This window comes from Pagrus pagrus (genome assembly GCF_965226575.1).
Source record: "Pagrus pagrus genome assembly, chromosome: 10".
Taxonomy (NCBI): domain Eukaryota; kingdom Metazoa; phylum Chordata; class Actinopteri; order Spariformes; family Sparidae; genus Pagrus; species Pagrus pagrus.
In genome coordinates this window covers 11,869,831-11,897,818 of record NC_140194.1, presented here as the reverse complement: position 1 = coordinate 11,897,818, position 27,988 = coordinate 11,869,831, and the positions used below count along the sequence as shown (strand labels likewise).

Here is a 27,988-nt window from a genome sequence, read left to right as displayed (position 1 = left end):
GGGTCTGCAGTGTCGGACTGAGCTGGGACACTGTCGCCTATTGATCTGCACCCCTGGCACCTCTATGCAGACTGTTGTTGAGAGCAGGTCTGTCGGCCCTTTCTTTGCAGAGCCGGGCAGATTTGAGTGGTGCCGCAGCCCAGCAGCTGGGATGTGCAGTGAATACAGTCTGCACAGATAAACAGTGCCTTGTTTAGCCGTTTCTTTGCCGCTGCTGAGCCAGCTGATAACAGCGGCGGGAGGGCAGGCGGCCCTTGGCGGCAGTGGACAAGGCCTGAGGAGGCAGACACTCTGGCAGCAGCAAGCTCCCTTCCCACATCCCTCACTCCCCCCCAGCCTGGCTAATCTCGCCTCTTTTCTTTTCTGTCTCTTTTCACAGAGGAGGACTGTGCCAGTTAATTACCAAGTGAGAGTGAAAAACTAATAGTCAGCATAGTGAGCAGAAAATACAGAGAGATGGATATCTAGCAGACAATGAGTGCTGGAGCAGTTATATATACCGATACATGCACGACATTTCACCCAACAAAAACCTTTGCTCATTAATCGAAAAAACATTTCAATGTCAGGCAAGATTTTATTGGGTTATGATGTTTAGAGACCAACTGATGTGAATACCAGATGGAATTACATTCATTTTGGACACAGCAGTTTAGAGGTCCAAGAGACAAGGTTTCGGTGTAGATAGGTCTACTGCTGGCCGACAGCACACAGAGGAGAGATGGGAGTTGAACTGCTCTCTCCCTCAACACCACAAGCTGTCATCTCATTGTCTTGGCCCGGCACCAGGCGCTGGAGTAATTGCAGCAGTGTGGCATTGTGGGGAATACTTTGCATTCCTACTTTCACAAGGAAGTTTTTCTTCTTTCCCTGCCTCACACTGCAACCTGCCACAGATAAAACACGTCTCAAACAATGTTGTTTCCACTGTCACTTGGAGACAATGTGGGTGTGTGCGTCTGTGTCAGGGGGCAGATGAGTAACAGAACATCCTCCTACAATTACAGATTCCATTCTACAGAACAGTAAAAGGTGGAGGAGGCGACGAGCGTGTGTGGCTTTGGTTGGCAAAAGTACTGGTGGGATTATCAGTAGTCACCAGCGATTAATAAAAAAAATTAAGTGGTAGGGTTTGGCATATTAAATGTCTGTTAATAGCCTTGGCATACACTTTAATAGAGCTAGTTTAATATCAAATGCTATAAAAAAGTAGGACGTTAAAAACAAGCAGGATGAACTTTTAACTTCCCGTATCTTGTCATGAACTGAACTCAAAGGCTCTCCTCTGCCCACCCACCCCCCTACCATTTCAATTTATCATCTTAGCACTCAGAACCCTGCTGATAGCCCAAACATACCAGAGGATCAGCAATCAATAATGGGGGAATGTTTTGCCCAGAACCCCCCCATATTTTTGACTTAAGAGGCCACATCTGTTTTTAATATCCTTGCCTCCGTGCTGCAGAGTTACACAATCATGATCAAGTGTGCTTTCTGAAAGGCAGAAACACTCACAAATACAGACAAGGACCCATGCCAATACCAACACAAACATACACCCTTTTATGGCACACCAAAGGAATGAAGAACAAGTTGTCACTGTGATTACTTGGCTCGGTGGACATGTTTAATAACATGTAGCTGGAATACATGCAAATGCCTGGGGGACATTGTGAAATCAATAATCATGTTGAGAGAAAATGTTGTATACAGAAATGTGCCGACAGTTGAAAAAAATGTGATGGCACTACTGGATTACATTAACCACTGTTTTAACCCTGGATATCCAGGATCTGATGTTTCTCTTTCTTTTCTTCTCTTTGTGGCAAAAATGGTTGTAAAGAAAAACAAAAGACAATAATTCCTGTAACGATAAAATCTACCATAGCTACATATGTTAGCATTATGAACTACATTCTAGTGGCTTAAAGGTCCTATGTAAGGACTTTTAAGAAAAGTTTTTTTTTGCATCTTGTTCCAAATATTGATGAAACACTAATAGATTATTTGTCAAACTATTAAATTATTCAGCAACTGTTTTAATAATGAAGTAATCAGTAATTCAACAAAAGTTTTTTTAAAAGATTATCTGTCATTTTCTCTTCTACGTTAATAGAATATCTTTCGATCATGGACAAAACAAGACATTTGAGGACGTCATCTATGGCTTTGGGAAACACTGATTGGCATTTTTCATAATTTTCTGACATTTTATTGACCAAAAAACGTATTGATTTGTCAAGAAAATAATCAACACATTAATAGACAATGAAAACAATTGTTAGTTGCAGACCTATTTTAATGAAACTTTTGTGAATAATGTGGCTTAATACTCTGTTCCGTTCTATAACTCGTCAGACTGGCCTAACACCTGTTTATCTTTTTTAATCCTGTCTTCGAAATGCTCAACACCATAGTGACTAGGACGACTCAGTGATATGATTTTCACAAAAAATATAAGGGAACAATGACTTATTTGGTGAGTTTAGCTGAACCCACATTGTTTGCCTCATGTATTCTTGTCTCTACTTTATCTTGTTGTTTGCCACAGGGACCACATTTTGAGCAAGCTACACTGGAATGAATCTCCTACTGAGAATTCACCGATATGTTACTAAACTGGAAGGATGCCATTGGCTGGTTGGTCCCAGCTTTAAGCTCCTCGTGCAGAGTATGACAGCCGTTACGACTCCAGATCACCTTACACTGCACTTCCCAAGTGGCTCCGGGATTCCTGCAGTTACACTTAGATGTCAAGTTATGAGCTCCACAGAGTGACAGTGGAATTTATCAAGAACTTGTGTAACTCACTGGGGGGTGGTGGTATGCTTTTGATTACCCCAACAGTAAAATTGTGGATGTCTGAAGTCACTTACTTATTTTACAGTACAACAGTTTATTGTGGAAGCTCAAGTAAAGAGCAACATCCTCAAGTTTCCTGATGTCTTTGTAAGTTAGCTAAAAGCATACACCAAAACAAGCCATATGCTGAAACCAGTCACAAATTAAATGTCTATACAGACAACCACAACAGGTACTACCCCAAAACAAAACAAAAATGATTGAAACCACCCTTTTCGCTGTCTTTGCCATCTCTCCTGACAAAACATGGCGGCGACCACGTTTTTGCGAGTTTTCCTTGCTTCCATTGTGTTCCCATGCTGGCATTCCTTTGGCTCTTTTTACGACTATGCCAGCTCAGACTGGCTCCGCTCTGCCAAGCACCAACACGGCACTGTTGGTTTACAGCGTTCTGTACAGCAAGCCCTCCATTATAATTATCAGTGCAATAAGCTGATTCACAGCATTTTAACACTATGCCTGAACATACTCAGACATCTCATCAGTCACAGTTAAAAGCCCTCTGTCTCAGTGGAAAGCTATTTAGCTTGCTTGTGAATGTTCTCTTCTCTGCTTGGCAGTTGCTGCAAAACAATGTCACAATCTCGTAACTCAAATTCATAAATTACACTGACTGTTGGAATGCATCACACCTTTCAATAATACTGCATGTCTCATTTGAGTGTGTATGTTGTGACAGGCACATGCAGGAAGTGACTAGGTAGTCAGCTTTGATCTGACTGACTGATGAAGGAAGAGATTGGGACAATGTTTGACTTTTGACGAAGTTTGACAGTTTGTTCGACAAATATGACTTTTTGTCATTGGGGTACTTCTGAGAAAGCCAGCCGTCCAAGGGCATGTCACTGCACCTCCTCAACACCTTGTCCCCGCCCTATTATGCAACAGCCAACTATAATTACATGCTAAAGGTTTGAAGTTTTTTATTAAATATAAGATATTACTGACAATTATATATGAATGACTAATCTTATCATCCTCGGCACTGGCAGACGTTTAATGAAATACATGCCAAATGGACTGGTTCTAAAAAAAAAAAGAGAAAGATATTAGGTCACCTCTTAACTACCTTTCTCGTAAATAAATGTTTTGCCTGTGGTCTGACACTGATAAACGCCATAAGCTTCATACTCCACCCAAACCTGCTTGTCCACCACCAACAAGTAGGGGCGCTGGCCGTGACTCAGCCCGACAAAGCAAACAATGACCTGACCTTGATGATGGAGATAGAGTTAGCATGTCACCAGAGGCTGGGTGATAACATTTGTGACCTATGCCTCTGGCCAGCTTTGTGCCTGGCTGGCGCTCTGCTGGTGCCATTCTGTCTTCTGCACACAACCGATTGAATGTTTCTTGTCTGTTTCTCACAGCAGATTGCAAACTGTCTAGGCATCCTTGAATACCCCCCGCACCCTCAACTCCACCCATATCGCCATGCTCGACTGCACACTGCAAAGCAGTGAACGCTCCCAGTGTTATCTGCTTCATCAGACCCTGATGATAGTGTGGAGACTGGCGTCTGAGCTGGCCGATAGCCGTCGGGCACTCTGTTCAGAAATAGAGATGTGCAAGAATGGAAAAATATCACAAACCCAGCCATTATTTCCTCCCCTTTAATGCTATTGTTGCATCATCAGCGCTTGTGTGAGAACATCCCGGTGTGACTCAGAGATAATTTTTGGTTTCTTGCTAGAAAATATAACTTTATATTTCCAGCCTGCTGGACTTTATCTCTCTTTAAATGTTGAGTTCTATAAAAAACATAGTGTGCACAGGAGAACGTGCCTCGCTACGTGTCTCCCTCTTCCTGAGTTTTCTCCTCAGTTGAAAGGTGAGGTGATTGCGGTTCAGAGGTTGAGTACTGTTATGCTGTGCATGTGTGCTGCTACTTCCTGTCGACTGTAAGTCTACTGGTAGTCTGGCGATGGGGTCACCACACAGGACTTTGTATTCAAAGAGGAGAACAAACAACGGACCCTCGAGACCCTCCCCCACTCCCCAATCACTTTCCAAATATCAGCATCGAAAGACTCAGTGACAAAGCTCATGTTCACATCAGCGATGTGTGTGGGCACTAACTGGAGAGAGGTTCTCACTATATTCCCAAGTTAAGCTTGAAGATCAAAAGTTTGAGAGAATTATCCCTCATTTATTTTTTTTCATCAGCTCGTGAGAACAGACACAACATAACATGAGTTAGTTTTGAAATAAATCCATGAGGCGGTGAATCCTCAGCCTTTCAAGCTGACTGGCTTCTCCGACTGTAGCCGTGCTAAGCAGGGTCAGTGGAGACTCCCAGTAAATGGCCATGTCGCCAGTATTCTCTGCTGCTGAGTCGACTGACGAAATAATGAACCGCACAGCCCTGTTTGATTTCCTCTGGAGACAGCTGAGCGGGAGTCTGATCCACATACAGCCCTGGCTCCCACTAACCCAATCTGCTTCACCCCGCTCTTTCTCTCCGTCTCTGACAGAGAGACGGCGTCTACACGGGCGTTTTTAGGGTACATCTCTTCACTATGATTTATCGCAAATTAAAAAGCTGGGAGCTCAGTTGCACAGCTAAAATGCCCTCTCTGACTGCCTGGCCACGCTCCACACTGTCTGAGCTAGATTCCATTTCCTCTCATGTCCATTTCGTTGCTATTGTAGCAGACCAATAATTCACATGAAATTGTGTGTTTCCAAGGAAAGGCTCATTTAGCCCTGCAGTTTGTGGTGCATACTGATCATGCTAAAATTAGACAGCTGCTGCATATGAATATTTTATGCACCACAATATTATGTAGCTGTACATATAGACACTGCTGTCAGGTGCAAAAGAGTGAAAACAGTGATTTTGTATGGGCTGTAAAGCACTATGGCAGTAATATAATTATGGGTCCATGATATTACAGTGCAAAAGTCAGAAAGATGGTAAAGGCACAGTCATGAAGGAGCACACTGAATCCAGTATTTTTCTGGGAAACAAGAAGATTGGCTAGCATGCAGGCAGTCAGTGGTGATGTGTCTTGGCAGGCACAGATAGGGGCAGTGCAGTCATGGACCCAGTCATCATCATCTGGCCACACATTCCTACCCTATCTGTGCAGTAAACTGGATCTCCTTCTCCTTCTTATCAGCTGTCAGGAATTTTCTATCAGAGGGCCTCTTTCTCTCTCTCTCCTTCACTATCTCTTTTGCTCTCTTGTTCTGACTCCCTTGCTCTTTTTTTCTCTCTTCCTGTCCCTTCCTCGAAGCGGCAGAGCTGACGCAGAGCAGAAACGGTTAATGGTCATTAAGATAAGGAAGCAAGGAGACGTCAGGCGGCTCCTAGGACAGGCTGGAACCCAAACAGCTCTGGTGCCTACTGCGTCACCACAGTGGGAGGCCCTCTGCCCCCGGGAAGCACCATTGACATGTGGTGCACACATAAAACAAACTGACCCATTTAATAAATAAGATTACATCGTAACACGCTTTCGCCAATTTCTCTAGATTTTACAGTTTTTACTTAGTAGAAATTTTTTGAACAAAAAGCCAGATTTTCTTAGAAATACTTTTAATTTTAGAAATAAAATAACATTATGGTTGGTCTACTTTTGTGGTATTCTTATAGTAATAAATTCATGTTTATTTCATCATAGCTATTCTATTTGTGGATTAGTGGCTTTTCATGAAAACAATAAACCTGAATTGAAGCTTTTTTCTTTTCAAGTAGTTTTGTAACTGAATTATTGTTTTATGTTTTCTTCTATATATAGTTAATTGGATTTATCAATTTGATTATTTAAATCTTATTTACAGAAAGATACTAAATGAGGATCTGCTGCAAATATCAATAACATTCAGCATCGCATCTAAATATTAAAATCATTGTAAACAACATCATCTTAAGATGCTAAAATAGGTTCAAAAAGTGTCAAAATGTTTATTTCAACAATAGGAATCCCTTCAACTATCAAATTTCTATAATGGGAATTTTATGAGGCCATCTCTGTTAAGTCAAACTAGAATGGCACTCTGTAGAGCACATACTTCCAGCAAGGCCAACAGACCCCTTTAATTCAATCAAGCCCAATCCAATATTAAATAAAACATATTGAAATCCATCTTATCCTTTATTCGTATCTGCATCAAATCATACTCACTGTTACTGTAGATACCGGCAACCTAAATAAGCCTGATTTTTTCCATCAATATCCATGCATTATTCCCTGAAAAAAATTACATAAATGTTGGAAAATGCCCAAATGGCAACGTTAAAGAAAGTGAGGAAACATTCCTTTATCCGGATCTGCACCAAAAGTTAATGGGGTCTATTCTGAGCCGAGAACCATCCCTCATCCAAGTTTTGTGGAAATCCAACAAATAGGAACGGGCGAAAACATAACCTCTGTGCTGTAGGCAATAAACTCGGTGGAGGTAATAAACACAATCTGAAACCAATCTGTCAAAAGACGTAGTACCAGCACACTACTGTTTTTCAGAGAACACACCTCAGGAGAAGATGACAAAGTTTGGCAGTGTCACTCTTTCCAACGAACAACACCTTGACAATTATTTGCTTTTGCAGTGGATACAAGTATTTTTTGTACTGATTTCCAGTACCACCAGGGTACCTTTAACGACCCGTCTTCCATTTTTGCTCGAGGTCTCAACATGCACAGAGAACCTGCAAATTCAAATATGAAAATATGGTATTTCCCTTTAGGACGTCTATGGTGTAGTTTGGGCTCACCACTAAGAAAAGCATTATGACTTAAAAATGTAAGATTCAAAAAATGTCCTGTCCTGCCTGTCATCTCTAAACATCTGGTCTCCACACAGCTAAAATATGGCTGCAATTCATGCCACTGAGCACATAATCCTGCAGTATCAAAGTACAGGCAGAGGAGTCTCTCTTTCCTCCCTCTCCCTCCCGTTCACCCCCGTGTGATGACAGACCCCTGAGAGGAGCCCTTTGTTGGTAATTGAGCTTACCTCATTTTCAAAATACCAGGAGCCCTGCTGGATAATAAAAATGTGCCTATACTGGGGTACATATTTCTGGCAGAACCCAAACACTGCTATGCACAGAAAACAGAGCTGTGCTTGTTGAATTAGACCAGAAAGAGGGTTTGTTTTTTTTAATGCCCTGATTTTTCTTTGGTTAAGATTTTTTTCCCCCTGCTGCCTTAACTACAGTGAGAGAGTGGCCTTGCGTGGAGTCTGGATCGCTGGGACCTTAGTAATATCCACCAGGGAGCCTGTAATTACTCAGACAGCACTGCTGCCATCAGACCACGCCTCCAGCACTCTGAAGGCTTGGCGGCCTGTAAACGTGTCAGTGGCAGGATGTCTCTCCTCTCTCTTATACACTTTCTTACACACAAGAGGAAGGTCGAATACACTCTTTCAAAGGATACAAATTGCAGAAGCGACCTTCAGTGTCTACCTATTTGCACTGGATGATGGTAAATGAGCTGATGATGCTCTTGGCCTTTAAACTGTTAGTATGACTCCTGAATGAAAACAAAATGTCACTTTTCTCCAAGTAGTGTAATAATTTGTAGCTACAAGGCAAGGTGGCAACAGGGTTGTGTAAGCTTTTCATTAACCAGGACATCATTTTAACCGAGAGCCTCCACTGGCCATCACCAACAATACTGGTAATCACGAGAAACTGCTCGAGTTTATTTGTCTCCTACTATTTCAAGAGAAAAGGCAGGAAGAACTTTGATAACAATGCTATGTGCACAATATCTTCAATACCACTGGTGCTGCGAGTGACACAGGGCTGCCTGTGACCAAACACAGGCACACAGGAATGCTTTTCTCCTCCAAACCTGCACACAATTTTGAGCACTAACCATTGCCTATCTTACCATTAGTGTGGAGGCTGGCAGACACAAGTCTTTGAAATGTGATCCTTGTCCCAGCCAAGTCCTGCCTCCATCACCCTAATTGGATGATTATAGCCAGAACAACATTATTTTAACTTGGAGTGAGACGGGGGAGTCCTTTAATGCTTGGTAAATTCCTCTTGACTTGCTATTTGTACCTGTGGTAAAGAGTTACCATCTTCATACTGTCAGGACTGGGAACAGAGCTGGGCTTGGCTTTGTCAGTGTTTTGGCTATTTCAGTGGTCATCCGTGTATCAAAAAATCCTAAAAACAGACAAAGCCTCTTGAATATTTGCTTAAACTTTCAATTCTCCATAATCATGCCAGTAATGACATTGTGTTTGTTTTGTCCAAACACCAGGGGGTTTTGTTCTAAACACATAGAAACACACAAATACACAGAGGCATATACACACAGAGCGCAGCAACAGTGATGGATGTGAAAAAATTACAGTCCAAGGGCTCTCAGTCTCCTAGTCATTTAAATACAAAAGGTACATAAACATAGGAGGACTACTCTAAAATCAGATTCAATTTATATTGAAACAAACTATTAGTAAAATCATAATGTTCATAACATGGGAAGCCAGTTGTTGGCAGGGATGATATTCAGGTTGAATCACTCTAAGTCAACCAGACTCTAAAGCTAAAGCAGAATAACACAGTCATTTTATCCTTATTAGTGCTGGATATTACATGTATTATGTTTTCCCTACAAGTCATCAAATGACTTTATGCAAGCGTTTAGTATTCTTAGTAATGAGAAACACCCGTACGTTATACGGTCCAGGGACGTACTCCTGAGTGATTTTGTTGGGAGCTTGAAGCTTGAATAAAAATAAGTTTAAATATCAAAGGCTTTGGTTTAAAAAACAACATCTAGCCGGAGGGGAAAATTGTACAATTACCTACAATGTGCCAGGCTGCTTTCCAGTTAAAAAAACAGGTCATGGAAAATGTACATATCCAGTACAGAGAAAAGGCAAAACCACAAAGTTACATAAGGAGTCCACTAGCATTGTCATTCTTCATTTAAAAAAATAATCTTTTCTTTGTTTACAATACCGAGAAATTCTGCAGGCAGTGTGTGTTTTACGTTTGTGTGTGCAGGCATATAAAAGCAAGCTTCAATTCATGCACAGTCATTTCCTCACTGTTGACCGAAGTGAGTCAGAATAAATTACAGTTACAAAAACACATACACTAAATTAAATCCCGATGTATGCATCACCACCATCACCTCTGGCCTTTTACACTGCATTAACAGCCTAAAGTGTGCCAAAGCATTACTACTAACGGCAGCAGTCTGAAAGTATGCTATAACATGGTTTCTAAATAGAGAGCATCCTGTCACGACACTGAGTGAGTATGAGTGAGAAAATGGGAACGTGTTTCCTGAATGCTCCACAGAAGGAATTAGCATTAGCCTTGTCATGAGGTCAGGGTTCACATCAGGGGGAATGGTGGCATGAGAGAAGTCACATGACCACCTTACATGCGAGTGACGTTTGTGGTAACTGGCTGTCAGGCCTTCTGCAGGTGAACACTTTACTCTTTATTCTGAACAACATGCAGCAGCTTCTTGGGAGCTGATGCTGTCATCCCCTGGCATAGTGATGCTGCTCTCAGAGTAGTCTCATTAAGATTTCTATCCCTGGCCCCATGCAACATCCTAAAATGCAAATTCTACAATTTGTTAGCAAGATCACATTAAAGTGCTGCTACTATTAGCCCTTGTCTGTGACCGTCAAGCATAATCATTCTATTTTTGAGTTAGTGCTAAGTACCTGTTTTATGAAAATCAAATATTCAACAACCTTTCTAGACCCTGACGGTTGTTTAACAACACTTAGCTTATTACCAGAATACTTAAAGACTCTTCTAACCAGGTGGATGAAAGCAGTTTGCTCCAAAAAAACAAGCAAAACAAAAAACAAACAAAAAAATTAACACATTTCCCAAGTTGTTGATGAAGGTTCTCAGTCATCCAGGCTTCTTCAATTCTAACTCCACTCCAGTTAGTTAGAGCTGAAAGCAAGCGAAAGAAGGTTTTGATTTGGATGTGGAAAGCTTAATTTAATTATTCTATATTTTCATGCAAAATAATGATTTTAGACCCTATAGACCCTACTTAACAAGCAAGGAGATATGTCAATTACATTTACTGAATAGGAAATGCAGTAGAATTATGAAAATATAATTCTGTAGCTAACAGAATATTTTTGCATTCATATGGTTATTGTAGCCTCTGAGGATTCTGAAAATGCATAAAAAACAACACTTACAGTTGTTTTCAAGAGATATCCAAACCTTCAGGTTTCCTAGGATCATGTGATATTTCTTTCTGGACATACAGATGCTTAGCTGTGATTTGAATGTAATGGTATTCCATGAGAAGCAGACCAGGGAGGCATTTCATCAGAATGCTGCAGACAAAAGCTAACTAATAAAACTCATGAAATCATAAGTGAAGGTGTATACGGACTAAAGAAAGTATTTGTCATCCAGGGCCTCATTTGTTTGTGCTCCTACCCAGGCTGCTCAGATTCATTAACACGTAGCCCTTGGCAGCACCCAGTTTGGCACAGGTTTTAGCTGGAGGAGGACCATCCCTGTGCAGCCTCCGCACACTAGGAGATGAGGACATGTCTTCTCCACCCACCCACACCCTGCACAGCACCCTCCTCTGGCACAATCAATTCCCTCCACCCTTGCTCCAATGTCATCTGGCTCATTTAGAGGTGAAATGTATTGAATATAATGCTTTGGTTCAACAGACGCAATATAGAGTAAAGCTTCAGAAAAGTCATCAGATTTTAGATTAAAGAAACAATGAGCCGAGTGGATGCGTGGTGGAGAGGACGGGTGAGAGTAGAAAGCCATTTAGAGACCGAGGAGGCAGTCCTAAGATGTTGTGTTTCCAGTCATTACCGCCTTGCTATGTTTAAACCCCCTCAGCTGGCCAGGTACTCCCCCTCCACTCCTCCTAACCCTCACTCTCACCCACAATGCACCTGGAGCAAGGCCAGGGCTGCTGTTAATTTGGCCTCATTATTAAGTTAAATGCAGCGCGGGCGGTGGTGCTAGAGCTAATGAGCAGTGCAGAGCTGGCTGTGCTGCTCTCAGCCTCCTGTCCCAGCCATTAGAAAAATTAGAGAGTGGAAAATGAGTCAAGGGTTGTGGAGGCCTTAATTGAAGTCTTGAATGAAGCTGTCTCTGATCTGAGTAAACCCTGCTCCGATTGGGAAGGTCTCAAACCTCACTTAGAAACAGAATAGCTCCTGTTGGGGCCAGAAAGTGCATTTAGGTCAGCAAAATCATTAATGTGTAAGACAAGGTGTCTCTGGTAGGAACTGAAACAAAGATAAACAATGTGTCTACAATGTCTTCCAGACATTTATATGTAAATATGTCTGTTAAAAACTCCTTTTGGTGTTGTTTATGCAAAAGATGGTATCTGAGCTGTGTGGGTGGCAGGGTCTCTGCTCAGGGGGAGCTGTGGCTTTAGAGGAGCAGCTCAGAGCGGGGGCACTACGAAAATACACATGTGAGAGAGAAGCAGGGCACTCAGCATATCAAAAGACAAAGTTACACTAAAGGCTCAGGCTTGAGTGGAAAAAAACTACTGATTTGTATGGCACAAACTGTTCAAAGCTGTCAACTACTCTAGTAGGGAATAGTATCCCTCTTAAGTTATCTCAGAGGCCGTCTACCAACTAGCCACTCAGTCAGGACCGTGAGAGACTGGGAGGTTTAGGAGTCTCTATGTTTAGATGACTTTGAGGGTTTTTCCTTTGCAGCCTTGCTAAATTGTCCAAACACGACCACACTGGCATTCATTTGCACTCCATCCCAACACAGCTTATCCTGACCACACATTGACAATGTTTTTCTGGGAGATACTGGGGAGATAGCTGGCCAAATCTTTGAAACCAAATCAGCAGCTTACAGAGATCAGCAAGAGGCTCTATTTCGATATTAAAAGAGAGAGAAAGATCAGTTCTCTGTTTAGGTTTGGCTGAACTCTAGGAGGAGATAATAGCCTGAGGTTGGAGGAACATGGGAGGCCGATGATGACGATGCTTGTGTGTGTAGTTTGTGGGTGTTTCCTAGAATCTGACAGACATCTCTGCTTAGATTTGTCTCAAGGGGTGGAGGTTGTAGTAACTGAGCTGTGTTGGAGCTGAGATGTGCCTCATCCAGGCTCTTGTCTACCTTTTGCTCCAATGTGTGACAGTGTACAGAAAATTCCTGTCACAGTATTGTCCTCCTGCAAGCCCGCTTCTGATGGAGAGCACTTAGCCATGTTTATAGCTGTACAGGTTCAAAGAGAGGCCAGCAGCACAATAGAGCAGGGCAAGTTGGCTGCAGCACCACTGTGTGGGAAACACCATCACACACCGAGGAATCAAAACAAAGACACAGAAAGGGAAAAAACTTTGCAAGGATTAAGGAAATTGCAATTTTTCCCTATTCTATTCTGCCACGATGGATTCTACAGAAAACATTTCCTCAACACAACAGTGACATTAGCCAAAAGCTCCTGTGGAATAATAATGGACCTTTCCGCAAACTGACAACAGACATTAAGGTCATTGGTGCAGCAGTCAAAAACATTTTGTATGCAGTCAAAAATATTTTTCAGGCAATGAAACACTAAAAAAGCAGGCCTTTGATTGGAGAATGCTTCTCTCTCAGTAAGCCATTGGCTGGGTGAATGGGTGTGGCCATAAGGCCATCTATAGGGCAGTGTTGTCAAAATTATTACATCAACGTGCATGACACTGCTGACTGGTAGTAACAGCTCTTACTTTATGTTGACTTCCCGTCATAAGAGCATAAATCCATGCATACTTGGCGTCAGTGTAGGTGAGGGGCAGACACAAACGCCACATTAAAGGGATAAAACTGGAGTTTTGGTTTTGAGTAAATGTTTGTCTAACTCAGCTTCATCACATGTCTGGCATTTAACTAAATAGTGTGCTGACATTGACCATCACATACAATAAAGGCAGCCAGTCTTCTCGTGGTGGCCTTCTCACCCCAACCAGCCCCTGTGACCTGTCCTTCAGACCCACCCCGCCACCCCCCCAATGCTTTAATCCAGCTAACCTTGTCAAAACCACCAGACCTCATTCAGAACAAGCAGATGACTCTCTGCACGCCAGTGGCCTCTATAAATAGAAATTTCATTGAGGAGCAGCAGGCTGAATGGGAGGTATTGTAAACAGCGGGCCAGCCTAAAGCCTTACACAGGGCTAACCTGGGAAAGTGATGGAAAGTGACATGCTGCAGCCATGAGGCATGCAGTACAATAACAAACTGACACCACTGCACCACTGTCCACTGTCCTTCACTTCACATGTTAAGGTTTTACCTCACACAGTTACATGCCAAAAAGCTACTTGCAAAAAGCAAACTAAGAACATTCTTTGGGTTAAGCAACAAAACATTATGGTTTATGTTTATTTCTAGAGTAAGAACACTGTCTCTGAAAGATTTCAACTCTTCAAACTTTCCCGCGGCCCTTTAAACAATACAAACGATGGGATTTTTGTGGGAAGACAAAAGTGGACTACTCAGCATGCGACCCTTAACTGACCATGAAGCAGACACATTTCCTTTAAAGTATATACTTGTACAGTACATAGTTTGCCTGATTCTTCTCCACAGATAATAAGTATACAGTTTTTTTTAGCCACAGACACAGACTCTCTTTGAGCTGCGTGATCCACTGATCATTAATTCAGTTTACTTACCCCGGTTTATACACAAGCCAGTGTAGGAAGTCCATTCTGGCACAGGTTAAAAGGTTTGGCATGGGAATTATGTCTTCCTCAGGAGGGAAAAAATATGTCTGATAAATCAAAGGATTATTTTGTGAACGAAACAGTGCCATTCAGTGACGTAAAAAACTGGCTGACATCTCATTCAGCTATTTGTAGAGTGATGGATGTATTCGATGTAGTCTCATAGGCGAGACAATTTGATCAGTGAGGCTCGGGACACACATCTAGTCTGTCAGTATGAGCATTGCTGTTGGTGCAGCAGGGGTCCAACTTTGACTCATGTCTGTGGGAGGAAGGGAGTTTTTGAAAATTGAGGAGGCATTTCTAGATTATAGCTGCTTCTATCCACCTCTGGCTAATTTTCTTCTCAAAATCTTTAACACATGGGCATGGATAAAGGAGCCTAGACAGTCACCTACCAAACCACACGAAGAGAGAAAGAGTGAGTGAGAGAGGGTGAGAGCGAGCGAGAGAGAGGCTGAACCATTTTTAAGCCACTCATTTGATTCACAATTCACACACAGATCCCAGCCAGGGGGCAGGGATTTTGAGGAAGAGAGATCAGTAGCCAGGCTTAACTTAAAATGTCAAATGCTTTACTTTGACTTCATGGAAAAAAGACAGTTCAGAGGACCTGGCAGACCACATGCTACAAGGCATTTTTCCCTCCTTACTTGAAAAAATCTCAGAAGCAACAGGTACAGACTGGCTCTTTCACTGAGCTGAAGTAAAACAACGAGGTGCTTCAGCCCTGAAGGCCAGTGATACCTGATCATCAAACTGCCACCAATTAGAGCATTAGGAGAAGTCATTTATTTTGCCTATGTTAAAGAAGGTGCTAAACTCCATGAACCATTCCCTCATACCCTTACTGAAATTTCATCCAGAGCAGCCCTGGCCCCACAGAGAGAAAGAGGGATATTGAGGGGCTAAGTGAGACAAGGGCTCTGGGGACCAGGCTCACCAGAGTAGACCCTGCCAGTCCAGGGTCAGGCAGAAAACACCAGCCCCCCCTCTCATCAGTCCTCCCCTCCTCTCGTCAAAGCCTAGCTTGGTACTACAAATTCATCGTTCACGACAGAAAACTCAGAACGATCAGTCGTGGAGGGGCTACCAGAGCGCAGGGGGTTGGAGGTGGTGACTGACACCCTCCCCCTTTTTCAGCCTATGACCTAATGCAGGTAAAGGGTGAGGCTCAGTGCAAGACTGCTCTCCTCTCTTCAGCCCCACACCCAAATCTCCCCATTTAGGTATTTGTTGAACCTCCTGTGCTGAAACCGCTGCCTGTACAGGAACAGATTGAGTGTTGGGCAGCACACAAGTTTCCATGCTTGGCAGGCAATGAAAGGAGAGAGAGAAAAGAGACACAATCCCACAACTATACCTGACAAGTGTCTTAAAACACAGCAAGAAAAAGCAGTCTTCAGGTTATCAGAGATACAATTCTTAACTCTCAACATCAAAGTGGAAAAAATACAAAAGATATCTAGTGTTTTATTAATAAATCAACCATTAGAAATGGAAATGGCCATCAGTGAACAGCATGAAGAAGAAGACATGATGGAAAGATGAACTCTGGAGCACACACAGGGTAGGAAGTAGTGTGTTTGCATGGTGTCTCATCTGATAGGTGTTTCCAGGTGCTGCTCAAGTGGTTTATCTGATTTAGGCCCCTGAGGATTGTCAGCTAACACCTGAGCTGTCATGGTTTTACCTAGCTCAAATTAATACATCACCCATCAAAGCAAACATCTCACACACCAGCGTGAAGATAGTGCAGTGGTGGAAGAAGTATTTAGATCTTTTACTTCAGTAAAAGTAACAATTACAAACTGCACAAATACTCATTCAAAATTTTATTTAAACTGGCAATAGACAAGTGGTCTACTTCAACGTATTATTATAAAGTAAATGTTTGCACAATGTAATGGCTATAGAATAATGAAACCATCGGTGTTGGCTGCCAATAAATCTTGCTATCACTGTACAGTTTAGTTTGCCACCAAGCACACAGTCACCCGGGAAAAGGAAGGTTTACTGGTCATCCAATTCTATTATAGACAAAATGATAGAATAAACTCACACATTGTCCTGTGTTGCTGTTATCTGCACTTCTTAGGAAAACGTAAATTATCCAGTTGTCTTTGCAACAGCGGCAATAATAGCAACAACCATACCATTCTGGAACACTAGAGGGGAAAAGTTGTCTGTTGCCCCTTTAAAAGTACAAAACTATTAGAATCAAATTATACTCATAAAACAAAAAGTAGAGGTACTCATAAAGCAGAATGGCCCATTTTAGGATAATGCATGGAATAATAATTATCAATGTATTAGTACATTTTTAATGTTGCAGCTGGTAAAGATGGAGCTACAGTATTTTTCTTTTACCATACATAGTACTGGATAGCTTGTGAAATTTATCCTGGTGATCATCTTACCTTATCCATTCTATTACATCATAATGTATTTGTTAAATATTTTGTATCATTAATCTGATTCTGAAAAGTAACTTAAATCAAGTGTGAATTTTGTGAAAAGTTCAATAAATGCCTCTGAAATGTAGTGAAGTAGAAGTAGAATGTAGCAGAAAATGGAAATACTCTTGAGTGAGCAAATGTACTTAGTTACTTTCCAACATTGGACAGATGCATCCTGATTTCTCAAAAACGTACAGAGTGAAATCCAATATTGAGGAAGAAACACTGTAAGTGGTGGTTTTAAACTGACATACAACTGTACCTGCAAATTCCTTTTGGAGGTTAAAAGTCCCAAAATCAAATCTTTCGATCATTAAAATTTCAACACATCCTTGTTCTGTCTATCTATGCAGTCATCTTTACAAACATGATACAAAGGGTTCACCCATTCTGATGAACAGCACCCTCTGCTGCTCATACTCTGAACTATCCAGCCATCCACTTCTACAGCCTGAACTGTTCAGGATCAAGGGGGTGAAACCTATCCCAGCATGCACTGGGTGAGAACACTGGGTGCCAGCTCACAGTGTTAAAAGAATAGAAAGAACAAGAAATTCCTAATTGAACTGATACCCATTAACTGAACTGGCTTTGGTAAATCATGTGTCCATTGCAACAGAATCATCATAATAATCATATAATAGCATTTCCATTGTGAAGATACAAACTAAATGAACACATGAAATGCTTTTAAGCAAACAAACAATAAAACAGTTCACATTTTGTCCTCCAGTGAACACCATTAAAAATATTTCTTGGAAAAATACAGAAAAAACACCAAGAAAATACAGTCACTCTGTTCTTTTAGTGTTGGTCAAAAAGTCCTATAAAGTACTCAGTGAGTCATATAGAGTGCAATACTGTATCATTATGAACACATCTTATTAATAGCAAAATCCAAGTCCAAGAGCAGAAAACTAACCACTGGAAATCTTAATGACAGCCAACGTTTCTCTCCTCACAAGCCAGAAAAGACAAATTACAGACACCGTATGATGTATGGATGAAAAATTAAATGTAACGGTAAATGTATTCAATAATGGCACGGATGACCTCTTCCCTTACATCTGTCATTTTAGTGTAAATCAGTCTGTATTACAGTCTATATTTTTTTTGTCTGATTTGCTCAAGATGGATGATGAGGTATAATTCCCTCCAATCATGAGTGGCGGTCTTGTATCAAGAGTCAATCCCAAACTGGGGAAGAGGATATTTCATCCAGCGGCTCTGCACAGGGCTCCAACAATAACACCTCTCCACTGAAAGGAAATTCCTCCGCCTCCTCTGCTCTCGGCTGGAACACACAGCTCTCTTAATCCGGCACTGGTAATGAGGTCATTTCACAAAATAATTTTTTACCTTCTTTTTTTCATCCTAACAAATTAGTATGCCAGTTACAGGGAAAAAATGTTTTGATTGATCTCTATCTTTAATAAGATAATTTCCTTACTAAACTATACATGATTTAATGTATCTTATGAAAGAGTGTATTTCATATAAGAATTTTTGATCCTCTAGATGCTCAGCAGTGTTTCTGCAGTTAAGATCAGAGGCCTTCAGTGAAGCGGGAGTGGAGGGAGAGGAAATGGTAAGGCAGTAATGAAACAGACAGAGATGTTGTTGAGAGCTATGCCCTGCCAAAACCAACTCTGATCACTGCTCTAAAACCATCTAATCGCAGGAGCAGCCAGTCTGGCCTTAAGTGGAGGTGACAGTGTGTCTAGGAGACACGTTACAAGTCAGAGGAAATTGGAGATAAACAGATAAAAGAATGCAATCTCTGCTGGAAGTAGCGAGGCACAGGGGGCAGGAAATAAACCTGTATTTAAGCTGATTACCCGAGCAGAGTCCCAGCCCCTTTCAGCAGCTCTGTACAGCCCGGCCTCACCACTACCAATGTTGTTAATTAGAGATTTGCTAAGGGGAAAAAAGGCAGCCTTGTCAGACTTGCAGGAGTGTTAGTGATGGCTGGCTGGAGGGGGACATGCAGGGCTCTTAATTGGGTCTGTATGCTGTATCGGTGGCTGGCTGGAGCGCTGGTGATGATTGCTGTGAGCAGGTGGCCGTGGTGGCAGCTCCATGCAGGCCGTCCCAGGCCAGCCTGTCTGTTCTTGTCAGGACCTGGAACACTGAGCAGACAGCTCCTGAGCCCCGCGCTCATTACGCCAAGTTGCCCACCCTGTTGCCTAGCAACGCCCTCACAGCCCCTCCACAACACTTCCTCCATGGTCCCACAATGTAACCCGCAGTCGTGGAGGACTACTTCCATACTATTCAGCCCTGGGAAAAATGATGAATACCTTGCGACCTCTCAGTGTCCCCTTTAAATACATGAAGGATAATAAGCCAGCTGTAATGCATCATCTTTTCCTATTGCAACCATGTTGTATTATGTCAGTGGCAATCAATGAAAGCTGCAAAACTACCCTGATTCATCATCATCATCCCAAAATTGTTTTATATGAAACCATATTTCCTTTATTACGTCAGCTGGTGCAACTGAAAAATGACACTGAGGACTCAGAGATTCAGTATCCACCTCTCTTCATTCAAGGTGTGTGTCTGGATTTTAATCAGGCAATGTCTCGGCACGCAACAGCTGATCATACATGACATTTGTGATTATAATCTGCCTACAACAGTACTTCAAAAACTTGAGCACACAAATGTAGACGTGCAAGCTTTCACACACGCACACGAGTAGTTAAGATCTTGGAAGCATTCTTGCTAAATATGCTGCTGACTTTTTCTGGCAGTAATATCAATTTGCACCAGAGTGTAGCAAAAGTAGGAGTGGGGAGGGGGCAACTTCATGCAAATACTGCATGTGACTTCAAGTGCAATCAACAAGTGGACCAGCAACTATACATAGACAATGCAGCAGTCTAGAAATCAGTGTTCACAGGCCTACAGTATATTCTTCTTCCAAACAGTCTTGTGAGACTTAATGGCAAAACGAAAAGCTTATACATTTTTGAGCGATACAACAGCCTGAAGGAAACTTTATAAGAACTCTTTGCATGGGGGCAGATCATTTTTGATGCAGTATTTTTTTCTCTTTTTATTTCCAAATGTCATCAGTTGTTGGGGAAATCTATGTCCCAAGAGGACCTTAGCGTTTCTTTTGCTGCGGTTAGATTACTTTGGACAGTAGTCAGCCAAAGTTTCATGACTCAATGGAATTTTGATGAACGCTACAAATGAAGTGTAAAGGAATCAATCATGTCAGGGTTTGACTGGACGGACTTTGGAGAAGGGCATGTGGAACAGTGCCTGAGCTGGAAAATGACAGGAAACAGTAGAATGACATCAGTTATGGCACAGTGCAAGACCTGTTTAATGAAATGGAGAAATCAATGGGCTTCTATAACGCCTTTCAAAACATGAAGCACACCTCGAGACTCCAGTTGTGAATTAAAAGAGGACATATTTCATGCGACCACAGAAGAAATTGGAGCAAAGTTGGAATTCAATCAAAACCAACATCACCCCCTAATATGCAGTGACTAATCTGGCAGTAAAAGATGTTATTTTCACTTCTCTCTTTCAAGCGTTATGGCTTGAAACTAAAACGAAACCAACTTCTTTTGTGCTGTGCCTAGGATGTGTATTTTTCAGGTTGATTTAATCCAGTCATCAGTCCACTTAATGACACAGAGTCCCCACATCCCTGTCAGTGTTCTGAGTGCAGGCTGTCCAGTGTTGAAAAAGGTCAATATTAAATCATAGCCCCACCCTGAAGGCTCTCTCTAACATAACAATTCACACCAGGACTTGTCCGCATTCTGTGGTGCCGCTCCAGTTACTGAAGCTGTAGAGAGGGGAAAACTCTGAGCCCGAGACCCACTACACCGTGCCAAGAAGCCCACAGCATGCAAAAGCTGAAAACCCAAAAGGCCGATCATTTGTCACGGGCAGTTCACACGTCTGGAATGTCTCAGTTTGTGCACTCAGTATATCAGACAAGATGGGTGGTGGTCCTGGAGATCAGGGCCGCTCTCATGTCGGGCGATCAAAGTGAGCAGGACTGGCGCTACAACGTTCACACGCAGCTGTGTCTTCCCTGGGGTTGCACTTGGGCTGCGGGTGCTAGACCTCGCTGTGAAAGTGCCTGTAAATAAATGGTTTTGTCACTGTGTTCACACATTCCTCCTACCAACGGGCCTGCTCTGCCTTACGCTTTAGCATCGCCTGCCACCCTCACAGCTGACTGCTGACATCATCTCATTACATAAACATGGACTTCAGAGAGAATAAAATGATGCTCACAACATAACACCATGGTTTGGGTAACACAAAATGGTCTCCAGTTATCTACTCAAGTACACATTTCACAACCTTTAAAATCCTTTTAAAGGAACAGTTTGACACTTTGAAAAAGACCCTCATTTTCTTTCTTACTGAGAGTTAGATGTGAAGATTGATACCATTTTCTATGTCTCATCTGCCAGTAAATAAGAAGCTACAGCTACAAAGTCTTTGTTTCAGGTCAAGAACAGTCCAGCCCGTAAGCCCTCATAAAACGACATTGCCATATTTACACTTCAGTTATTGTACTGATTGAACAAAAAAGAAATAACATGTTAGTGTTAGTGAGTGAGCTTTAGATTAATTGTGTTACCTTTTAACAGAGACTGGCTATACTATTTTACCCAATTTTCAGTCTATATGCTAAACAAAGCTAATTGTGTTTTTGTTGATATCAATTATCTTCTGACTCTTGGAGAGAAAGAGAATCGGCGTATTTCCTAAAATATCAGTTTCTTTAAACATCACTATAGCCATGGGAATGTGTTCAGGCTGCTGTACGCCTTTGTCTGAGGTGGTAAAATAGAAGCAGAGGGCTTGGTTAATGAGACTGAGGAAAGGCAGGAGTACAGTACCTGTGCTATGGTAGTTCCATGAGGAATGCAAGGAACGCTCAAACCCTCTGTAGTCAATATTTGCTTTAGATGAAATGATAAGAACAGCTCAGTGTCTCACCAACTACAACTGGGATGCCAGCCAAAAATACTCGCCTGCAAATTTGCCAAATGTTTGGATTGTATTACCTTAAGAGTATGACGCATAGTCCCACAAGGACAATCATTAGCCCTTGTTACGCAGAGATCCCACTATAGTGCCACAACGAAGACTCGTCATTACACCAGCTTTATTTTTTACACTAGACCAAACAATACCACCAGAACAGCATGGCAGTTTGTGATTTGAGATAGCAACAGACGCATGACTTGAAACACAACAGCATGTGTAACAGTGTGAGACCCATCTTGCCTTCTCACCCTTTTGCACTGATGTCGATCTGGATCTGTCACTACCTCTGCTGCTGGCTAAAAAGCTGTTTGTAACTTTTATACAGAACAGCGAAGCAGGATAATGGCACAACATTCCCGCCTTGAACAGGCTGTGTCAGATGAGCTATTGATTACACTGTTACCTAGCCAGTGCTATGTCATGATCACAGAACCAGTCCTATGAGAGTAATCTGACCTCGTGCTGTCATTTGACCTTCGTCCTTGGCACCAGCACCTCAGACTCCCCCTTGCCCAGTGTTATACTCAGCATTATTTTACAACCCTGTCATTTTTTACTCTTTGGGTTGTGGTGAATGGGGTCAAAAGGATTTGTTTATTTTCACCTTTCTCTAAAACATCTTTCACCACATTGTGTGGCCAGGCAGTTGGATATTTGAGATTAAAAAGGCTTACTAAAAGAGAAAAATGAGCCTAATAATGAATCATTCTGAAAAGAAAAAACGACAGCACAAAAAGGAAAACATAGTGGATTTCCTTCTGGCCGGTCTGACATTACAGGGATGTTTAACTAAGGGTACCAAGGGAGGTGAACTACACACACCAATACACCCGGCTCATGAGAGCGAGAGAGCAAGCAACAAAGAAAGAGAGAGAGAGAGGAAAAAGGAAAATGTAATTAATCACACTACAGTCAGTGTGCCTGGTCTGGTGGAGGTGTTCTTGAGTTCAGGGTTTGTTTGTCGGTCTTGAGAGAAAGCCCAGTGGAACAGGAATGCTGTGTATGGGTGGTCAATTAGTTTACAAATTTCAGCTGTGACAGAGGCATTCTCCTCAGCCCCAGCCCCAAACTCCCTCCTGCCATCTCTGACCAAACCACATCATATCAGGCCCAAACCTCATGCCATGATCTGAGGCATTCCTTGGGCTGCAACATAAAGAAGCTCACTCGATTTATTCCGACCTAAATCAACAGTCTTTTACTGTGGTTAAACTGGATTGCTTTACATCCAGGGCCTGCCAGCGCATTTAGCCCCTTTTCTGTTTTCCATGCGTCTGACGTACTTCTGGGAACCAGACCTTCACCACTCTGTCACTCTGCTTTTTCACTTCCTTGGGATCACAACATGTTGTACATCCTTTCCAATTTGACTGGATGTGCTTATATCTCTCTGGACAGATCAGTTTAACAATAAAAGTCAAATAAAAGCCACACAAGCAGACTGAAATCAAATCTAAAGATGAGATAAATATGCTTTCCTGAACTTGTCATGAATAGGGCACAGAACCAAGAGTGTCTCCTGGTACGTGAGCACTTCAGATAATAAAACGCTGACGGCAACAAAGATCAGGTTTTCCTGTTGGACAGCAGAGTAACACTTGGCTTTTACTACACTCGCTTGACCAATGAGGAAAGCATCATAACTGCAGTGGGCACGTAGCTCTACACTTACACACACACACACACACACACACACACACACACACACAGATGCAAGTGTTGATAGATAAAAACCACATGGTGGATCATACCACACTGCTGTGGTTAATCTGGTGATTAACACTATTATCAATCATCTTCTGTGATGCAGTGACAGCGTGCCCACTGGGATTAAGCAGATGACTGATTTAGCGTGAAAGGTTTCAATGTGTGAGGAATTAAGCAAACTGGACCATTATTCTCCATCTTCACCTACATGTAGATGATATCTACTCACTGTTATGATGACATATACACATATATATCCATCTCCTGGCACTGTCTACTGCATGCAAATAGTGTAAGTGGCTATAGGCATATTTTCAATCACATAACATGATGTATCACCACACAAAAGGTCAAAATTCTCTGATTACAGCTCCTTAATGTGAATATTTTTTGGTTTCTTATAAAATTAAATTCAATATATATAGCTTTATGAAACAATGATCAACATTTTTCACCATTTTATAGATCAAACAACAAATTGATTAATCGGGAAAATAATCAACAGATTAATCTTCAATGAAAATAATCAGTAGTTGCAGCCCTACTTAGACATGCACCTATTCACCACGTATACATCCATACCCCTCTGGCTCTGTGTACGTGCAGAAGATTGCGCTGATTACACTGAATGAACTCTAATACATTTGTCCCACTGTGTGTGCGTGCCAATATGCATGAAAATGTGTGTGTGGGAGTTCAGGACAGGAAATGTAAAGGTTGAGGTAGTTCCTTGGAAACAAAGGCTCCTCCACATCTCCACATCTCAGCATGAGTCCTTTCCTTTCATAGGCGCCTGAGGCTTCTGTCACTGTAACGCTTAAGAGGAAACATCCTGGAGCTGCAACCCCCTCCTTTCCCTTCACCTTCTATAGATGTCTTGACCTATAGAGCATCACAGCCATGTAAAACATAAGTTGATAATGTTGAACTTAGTTACACACAAGTAAAATTTCACAGTAGAGCTTTGTAAGACTGGGTGCCTTATTCCTGAACCAGAGACAAATAACAAGCAATGCTGGCTATGATCTGGTTTTCCTCAGCTGTATTTTCAAGAGATCCTGTGACTCACAGACCCCATCGACTTCACAGACCCTTCACCGCTGTTTTACAATCTTATCTCTCTTGGCCTCACCTTATCATCTGTATCATCATCATCCCTCCCACTCTCCCTCTTCATCTTTCAGCCCTTCTCTATTTCCACGCTCTTACATTCAGTTTTACTGCTACAATTGAAAACTGAGTCATAACTTCCCGACAGCACTGTTCAAAGGTCATCCCCCCTCTTCTCTCTCTTTCTCCTCCTTGCCCCCCTTTCCCCCCTCTACCTTTTGGGAGGCCCCTCATCCAACACGCCCAGCACTGCATTCCACAGGCGGTGGGAGCACCTTCAAACGCTGCACAAGCATAGCAGACCACCACTTGCAGCAGCACGCGGGGTCGACTGAGCCCCGGCCTCAGCTGCCACCAGGCCTCAGCACTGGGCTCGAGCCCTGCCAAGGAGAGCTTTGATTGGGGAGAAATTGCAATGTAGCAGCAACAGAGTCTGTGTGATGACAAGGAAAAGCAACTGTGGCTCTCAAGAAGCAGAGTGATAACTGTACAGTATTAGCCACCTTCAAGCTGCTGAAACCAGCTCCAAGTAATACCCTCATGCCACAGTGGGGCCTCTCATGTCTGTGCCGGGAGGTTGGCAGCTGCGATAGCGGGGTGCAGGCCACAAAGCACCTTTTCGTCTGACCCCCAAATCCTTAAGGTCTCTCGTACACCAGCGCATAGCTCCAGTTTCAGCCTCCCAAGGCTACCTATGTGCTTGGCTCTCAGAACAATAATGTTCTTGTACATGGTAAAAAACCACAACACAGCAATTGCACAGTGCTGTAATGAACAACCAATTAATCCATCAGTTGACACAACACAACACAACACAACACAACACAAATGTAACACATTCCAATCTCAGCTTTTTCACTCATGTCACCCTCAGTGGGAGCACAAGAGCAGAAGCAGAGACAACAGAAACATCACTGTTTTACTTAGTCCATTGAAAATACCATGACTATTTGTATTTTAAAAGAACCCACTGGGTATTGTGCTGAAAATAAGCGAGAACATTTACAACACAATATTGTCAATAGACAATATATTTGAACAGTCTTCATGAAAAGGAACAGAACCCATTTCTTACAACAACTTTTAAATGTATTATTGTGATATAAGTTTGTCTTGTAAGTAACTAATGTATTCAATGTTTTAATTACATTTAAATTGAAATTGAAATAATTCAGACATGGCATGACAAGTATAGTGCAATGATTTTGGCAAAATGAACTGTAGTATAAGATCTCTATGTTTTGTCTTCTTGCCTGCTTGCAGCGTATCTCGACAAAGCGCAGTTCAGAGCAGTTTTGAGAAGAACACTTGATAACAAACCTGTACCAGAGACTGGTGGACCCTCTGTTGTTAGCTCCCATCACCTGCGCTGCTGTGGTATCTCGGAGTGCTCCTGGGTATTCAGCAGCTACACTGCACTGGACTCAACCGCTGCTGCGTCTCACCTGAAGCACATACAACAGACAGTATTTTCACAAAGTTAAAGTATAGACAGAGATAAAGATAGCAGCGATGTTCACAGCTAATCTAAAAACAGGACTGTTCTTCAATAATAACAAGGGTGATGTTTTGTGCATGCAAAGAAGCATGCTGATTCACAGGCAGAAATGCCATGAGGGTAAGTGAACTACATCCTATCCCGATAAAACACAAAATGGGACATAACTACACCGTAAACAATTCATTCGATATTTATGAAGAGTCTTTTGTTTACAGGGTATTTAGAATAAGGCAATTCTATAATCAGTGATGTGGGTGTGAACAATATCTTGACAAAATTTTACAAATCTGTTGTTTGAAGGATAAGATGCATTATCACATTTTCAAGGATCCTGCATTTCATGTCACCCCACGGTAATAACCCGTGCTGTTGAAATTATTGTCTAGCACACCGACAGAATGCATCTGGTTTGGGAAATCTGAGGTACCTACATTCTATAGCAGTTCTGTTTTCATGTGTGTGAACAGAGTCAGGTATGTCTCTCCTTTTGGCTCGGCTCCATTGTTAGTCTCCAGTCGTGCCTGCGTGCTGTGATTATCAATGCACACATCTGGATGGACTTACTCAAGGAATCCTATAAAGAACCTAATGGGCTCTTCTAACATTTTTTGAAGACTGATTAAGAGCCGTTTCAGATCTTGTTCCCATCAATGAGTTCCATCTGTGATCTGTTTAAGTTTTCACTGAATTCGTTATCTGCGTTACTTGCTCCCTTTTTAGTGTGATGGGGGTTTGGGGGAGACTTGAATGCCTTGTAGGTAATGTGCAAGACTGCTGCATATTTGCTTATGGGGCAGTTCAGACACTTAAATAAACATGGGGGACTGCTCCATTGTTGTCAAACTGAGCATAAATTGAAATCCTAGGTATTTCTGTACTATATAAACCACCCAAGTTTCCTTAACATACCTGCAAATGCTTAAAAACATTCATAGTTACTGTCATAAACCTGCTTTCTTAATAAACCATTCTCAAAGCAATTTTTGCAGACTTTTTGCTGAAAGTGTCACGTACTTTTAGTCATGCTAATCATGAAGTAAAACCTCCTTGGAGTCACACCAGCATGAAAAGCAGATTTGCACCTTGCATATTAGCACAGTTGCACCCAACATGCTGTCTGGTGAAGTAGCTAGCAAGCCTCGCTTTTAAGGCCTATTTGCCTTCCAATAGTGTGACCCTTATGTTTTATGGGGGAGACTAACACCATGAACTACATTTGTTACAAATTAGGCTTCCTGGTGCTGTAAAGTTGACACCTGCCACTTCAAAACTTTCTTCGGAAAAGAGGACGGCCATTGATAACCGACGAGAAAGAAATAGCTGCATTAATACGCCTTAATTAGCTGGGCTAGCTAACTCATATCCACCTGTTCAAACTGACCACAGGCAAAACAAAGAAAAACTTGTTGAATAATTGCTGTGTTTGTTAACACAATTGAATGTAGATACTTATTTAAGGTACATTAGAAAAAGTTTTCTTACCGTCCAAATACCATATTTTCTTCAAATAATTATCACACAATCTAATTTTAACCCCAATGGGAAAGGCAGCCATTTCCGCCGTTGGAACACAAGATGGCGCCAGACTCAAGGTTCCGCCACTTATAATGCCGTCTTCAGGTGCTTCCCGTAAATTTGG

General features: G+C 42.0%; 1 long non-coding RNA gene across 1 annotated transcript; it reads right to left on the bottom strand.

Annotated features, from left to right (window-relative positions):
• Nucleotides 1-385: 385 nt before the first annotated feature.
• Nucleotides 386-27,931, bottom strand: LOC311263294. The gene is made up of 3 exons (XR_014623334.1): nt 27,832-27,931; nt 26,169-26,293; nt 386-887 (listed from the first exon to the last, which is right to left on the bottom strand). It is a non-coding gene; the product is annotated as an uncharacterized lncRNA (long non-coding RNA).
• Nucleotides 27,932-27,988: the final 57 nt, after the last annotated feature.